Source organism: Podarcis vaucheri (genome assembly GCF_965113315.1).
Source record: "Podarcis vaucheri genome assembly, chromosome: 11".
Lineage (NCBI taxonomy): Eukaryota > Metazoa > Chordata > Lepidosauria > Squamata > Lacertidae > Podarcis > Podarcis vaucheri.
This window is the reverse complement of record NC_138749.1, coordinates 21,781,634-21,787,633: the sequence shown is the minus strand read 5'-3', so window position 1 is coordinate 21,787,633 and position 6,000 is coordinate 21,781,634.

Sequence of the window (6,000 nt, the reverse complement as noted above, 5' to 3'; positions counted from 1 at the left end):
TCTGCTTCTCTGGCTTTTCAGCTTGCTTCCATTACTAGCCTGCAACTCTTGTTCCTCTAGGACAGGGGTAGGCAGCCTAAGGTCCGGGGGCCAGATCCGGCCCAATCGTCTTCTCAATCCGGCCCGCGGACGGTCCAGGAATCAGCATGTTTTTACATGAGTAGAATGTGCCCTTTTATTTAAAATGCATCTCTGGGTTCTTTATGGGGCCTGCCTGGTGTTTTTACATGAGTAGAATGTGCCCTTTTATTTAAAATGCATCTCTGGGTTCTTTATGGGGCCTGCCTGGTGTTTTTACATGAGTAGAATGTCTGTTTTTATTTAAAATGCATCTCTGGGTTATTTGTGGGGCATAGGAATCCATTCATTTCCCCCCCCCCAAAAAAAATATGGTCCGCCCCCCACAAGGTCTGAGGGACAGTGGACTGGCCCCCTACTGAAAAAGTTTGCTGATGCCTGGCTTATAGGTCTGTTTGGGTTATTTCATATTTTCTAAGACTTTTGGATGTATATTTTGAATAGTTATGCCAGTAAAACTTTGAATAATATTTTTATGGGTTTGGACAATGCTTTATTTCCAAAAGGTGTCAGTTCTTATGCTTCCAGTCACTTCAAACTGTGCAGTATTAATATCTGCAATAGAGACTACAAATGCAACTCTCCAGTGGCCTCACATTCCAAAGAAACCAGTAGCAATACTGCCCCTGGAACTTCCTGCCACATGGAAGTTTGGAGTGCAGAATAGCAATCCTATTGGATAATAACAACAAAACTGGCTTGCAACAGATTTGGGAAATATAGTTAGATTGCAAAACCAAGCTAAGGAGGAAGTGTTGAGCAATTGCCAAGTACAGGAAGACTGACTATGAGAACAATATTGTATTGAAAAGGCGATGATTCTTGCCACATATTAGGCTTTCTCTATTTCTGCTATTTTCATTTACTACCTATTATCTGACATTCCCAGGAAATGCTGAAAGTGCTGAGATGCTGGGAAAGACTGAAGCAGAAGGCACAGGGATCACTGGAGACGGCTAGAAATTAAGGTGAGAGGCCTCTCAGCAGACATTGCTCATAGGAGGCCTTGTTTCCCAGTCTTTGGAAATTAGTTTACAGAGGCAAACAGCTGAAAATGTAATATACTCCTCCCACCCTCCCCAACCAAAGCAAATAAATTAAGTAATAAACAAGGAGTTTGGAAGGAGAAAAGGAAATACATTCTTCATGGAGTGGAGGAACAAACAGCTTGGTAAAGAGGAAACGTACAAAAACAGACCAAGTCTCGTGTGGTTTGACCAGACTGTGCTATTTCAGTGTATAGGTTTGCAATGCCTCAATATATGAGAAAGGAGATACAAAAAGGCAGCATGGAGGAAATACTAGCTATACCAAGTGATATTCGAGATAAGCATCGAATCAAAGCTAGTATCTCCCAGACAGGGTTTTATATAAACACACTACTCTACTAGTGCTGAAATGCGGGTGGCGCTGTGGGTTAAACCACAGAGCCTAGGACTAGCTGATCAGAAGGTCGGCAGTTCAAATCCCTGCAACGGGGTGAGCTCCCGTTGCTTGGTCCCTGCTCCTGCCAACCTAGCAGTTCGAAAGCACATCAAAGTGCAAGTAGATACCTTTACCTTTACCTTTACCTTTACTTTACTAGTATTCAAACTTTGTGTTTGCTCCACATTATACAACTACTGTTTTTATGGCACTGTTACATTTTGAAGTGCTTGATGGTCATTTTCATTGTGTTCACCTGTAACAGCCCAGGGATGAAGCAATTGACTAATATCCCCATTTTACAAATTATTTTACAGATGAGGAGCTAAGGCCTCAGCCTTATAGTAATTTCCCCAAGTGTACTTGCCAAATCGTACCAGGAGTGGGGCTTGGTTTCCATAGCACTGACAGGGAGCTAGGTGCTGTATAAATAAATACTTTCTGGACGGGGAGTTTATCATGGAATATTGAGATGTGAGTCATTGATGCCGGGATCATTGCCAGTGCTTTTTTCGGGGGGGGGGACACAGGGGTACTCATACCCCTAAACATTTAGTGAATCTAGGCAGAAAAAACTAATATATATATATATATATATATATATATATATATATATATATATATAGTTTCTTCTCTAGCACGGTGAATCATCAGTTCTGTTGCTATCCCTGATGGAGGCCTCATTTCCTGTCACAGTGTTTCCTGAGTCTCAGTCAGAAGCGAGCGTTTAATGTGTGAAGTAGTGTGGAATGTGGATGTGTGGTGTTTTACTGATGAAAGTTTGGCTTCATTGAGGGGCAGTATTTATTTTCCCCGATTTGAACTATAAAATGGTGCTTTTCTTGAGTCAAAATGAGAGTGCCCTTTATACAACCACTGTATAAAGGTGTTGCCTGACATGCTGTAACTTGTTATAGCAGTTCTTTTGGAATTGCTATAATAATTCCAGAACTTCTGCAATCATCTGGTCTGTGTTGGAACATTCCAAATTGTATTTGTGTCTTTTTAAAATCCACTGAAAAAAATCCAATTTATATCACCCTTATGATAAAAGTGTCTCTCTTTCCTTTCTCCTTTTTAAACAAAATAAAAAATACTAACACTGTTTATCACCCAAGTGTAAAATATGAACTATAAAAACTGCCCCAGACAATTTCCCCCTTACTTTGCATAGTTTTCCAGGGGGGCAGGGGGCGAAGCACTGATCATTGCTAATGTGAGCCGATGGAAATGAGGGCGGTGCATTTGTACCTATAATACTTGCATAAATGAAGGAATTTTAGCAGGTGCAGATTCTGTCATCTCTACCTGACAAGCTGTACCTACCAAAATTCCCTCTTCTATGCACTGATGCACTTCGTTCCATTTTCCCAATGTCCGTTCACCTGATCAATGTTTGTGTTTGATGTGATTTTTGACACGACGCAAAAACGCTTCTGGAAACATGGCAGAATCTAGTGGAGGTTTAGTGCTCTTTTCTGTGCTTAGTGAGAGGCTTTGGGTCAGGTTACTATTCATATGAAACAGTGTTGTAGGAAGGCTAAAATTAGATAGCCTTCACTGATAGCCACCTTGAGCTCCTGGGAGGAAGTGAAGAGGGCTGGGTAGGATAGAAATATGAGAAATAATAACCGTACCATTGACACTGATGCTCATTCTGAATGCAACATTTTAAGTAAATTAAATTAGATTCTGCTTAGGTGTGTGGCAGGGGGATTAATCAATCTCTGTCATCAGCAACAGGCATCGTTTATTAAATGCTTAAAGAACAGGCAGACACTGTGTGGTCAATAAAGAGCAATGAGCAGGCTGTAGCTCAATGGTAGAGTTCAGTCCCAAGCATCTCCAGGAAGAGGTATCAAACAAACACACCATTCGGTTTTTATGCAATTTGGCGTTGATGTTGTTTCAAAACATAATTGGTGTCTTTATACGTACACAGAGCCCTGTGCAAATGTGTTCATCTGCCTCACATTTAGACATCTGGCAAGATGTATTGGGTATGCTACTTGGTAGGCTGGGCAGAGGACAGAGTCCCTCTCTCCCCGTCCCAACCTCCCCCCACCCGTTGGCCGACATGTGCAGCCTCTAAGGCCATCTAAACCAAATCCTATATTTTATTACCCTGGTTGCACATTCTGGAAGATTAATGATCAGTTTAAATGCAGAGCACTTTTATTGGCACGCTGATGTGCGTGTGTTTTTCCCACTTAATGAAACCTGGGGGGAAAAGGAATTAGAGGAAGCACAGATGTGATGGGCAAGACCCGACATGGTTATACACAAGGCAGTTTTATGTGTGGCTGGCTTGTGTATAGAGATTTGGGGGCTACTCTGAGAGGCCAAGAGGACATGGTGACAAGCAGGATTTGTCTGAATATGTCGCATGTGTGCTCCTCATTACGACCTCCTGCAATGTGGAAAGCAGTTCTTTCCTTCTATTCCCCCCCCCAGCACTCCCCAGTGCTTAAATTCCCTGAAAATGTAGACCAATACTCTTATAAACGTCATTGGTATGTCAGCGGGTGTTAAAGCTATGCTTTTCGCTGTGAATTGCACCTGTGTTTTGTCTGTCAGAGCACAGTCCATCAAAACCCAGGAAAGAACCTGCATTTCTAACAAAGCCTACCCCCTGCCAACCAACATTTAACAGGGTTCTGTTCTTCAATTTCTCTATTGCTCTGTGGATTTCCTGTGCCTTGGGTTCTACTGCTTGGGAAGGCCAGTTTCGCTAGAAAATGATTATAAAATTAATTGCAGAATGTACAATATGCAGCACCAAGCTTGGGTTCATCTGCAACTCCCCTGCTCCCCACCCAAATCTACGTTGCTGAGTGATTCCCCATGCATGCACTGATAAAACACAGCAAGGAAGGAAGGAAGGAAGGAAGGAAGGAAGGAAGGAAGGAAGGAAGGAAGGAAGGAAGGAAGCTTCCCCTTACACCTAGTGAGCAACAGAATGAGCAACCAAGCTGGGAGGGAAGAAATAAGGGGAGAAAGCAGTAGGCTAAGGAACTCCAGTCACAATCGTTGGGGCGGCGGGGGGGGGGGGGAGAAGAATCAATGGACTGTCTCCAACCAAGTTTTACTTAGGGATGCGGGTGGCGCTGTGGTCTCAACCACAGAGGCTAGGGCTTGCCGATCAGAAGGTCAGTGGGTCGAATCCCTGAGATGGGGTGAGCTTCCGTGGCTCAGTCCCTGCTCCTGCCCACCTAGCAGTTCGAAAGCACGTCAAAGTGCAAGTAGATAAATAGGTACCGCTCCAGTGGGAAGGTAAATGGCGTTTCTGTGTGCTGCTCTGGTTCGCCAGAAGTGGCTTGGTCATGCTGGCCACATGACCCGGAAGCTGTCTGTGGACAAACGCCGGCTCTCTCAGCCTATAGAGCGAGATGAGCACCACAACCCCAGAGTCATCCACGACTGGACCTAATGGTCAGGGGTATCTTTACCTTTACCTTTAAGTTCTACTTAGAGTAAAGTCATTGAAATTAATGTACCTGCATGGGATTAAAGTTGTAGTCCATTTCTGATAAGATTTTCTTTTCTCTTACGGCAATATCAGTTAAGGCCTTTTGACTGGAGAATTGGAAGCCTGTCATAACAAGATGCTTTTATACTTAAAAATTGATCACAGAACAGGAATACAACACAATTACCTATAAGGGAAATGGGGGAAAGTGCCAGAGGAATGCAGCTGAGGATGTACAGAGGAGAGAGACCATTGATTCATGCCTTCTAATACGTTATTTCATCTTTTCAAGCAGCACTTCATTTAAGGAACAATAATAACATTTAGTGTTGCATATATAGAGATCTTTAGACTGTCTGGGGCACTTTACTGAGGGTGGGTTGCACCCAAGTAAGTTCTACTCAAAGTAAACCTATTGAATGGATACGACTCACTGTGCATTCTGCACATATGCACCAAAGGCAAAGAAGAAATAGCAACAAAGCCCAATCCTTGCCTTTAAAATGTAGGCTTTATGAACAAAAATTGTGACAGCAGGCCAGGACACAAAACAAAACTATTATACAATTGCTTGCTTATTTTCTTGACCAAACTAGTTAGGTTAGAGCTAAGTCCCCACAAATCTACAGCCAGATGAGGAGGGCTTCCTGTAGCATCCAAACCAAGTTCTGCAAAACCTTTGTCGATATTTTGTGCTATAAAACTCTGCCAATATCTCTTAGATAATTGCCAGAGGTGCAGTGAGACTCACGGACATCATTCCTCCAGCTGAGATTCAGAGCTGGCACAATAGTGAAAAGGAAGGCATCTTAACACCATGTAGGAGATCCGGGATCATAGCCTAATTTTGGAATTTGTTCTTCCCTGAAAGCAAGAACATGAAAGGTTGCATGGGAGAACCTTTTGAAGGCTGGCTTGTAGAGAGGAGGAAGCGACTGAGTCTCCAGCCCATCACAAAGCACATCATCCACTGATCCACATCTCCTGGAGCTGGTAATGGTTACTTAGTGGTGATGGACAGATGTATA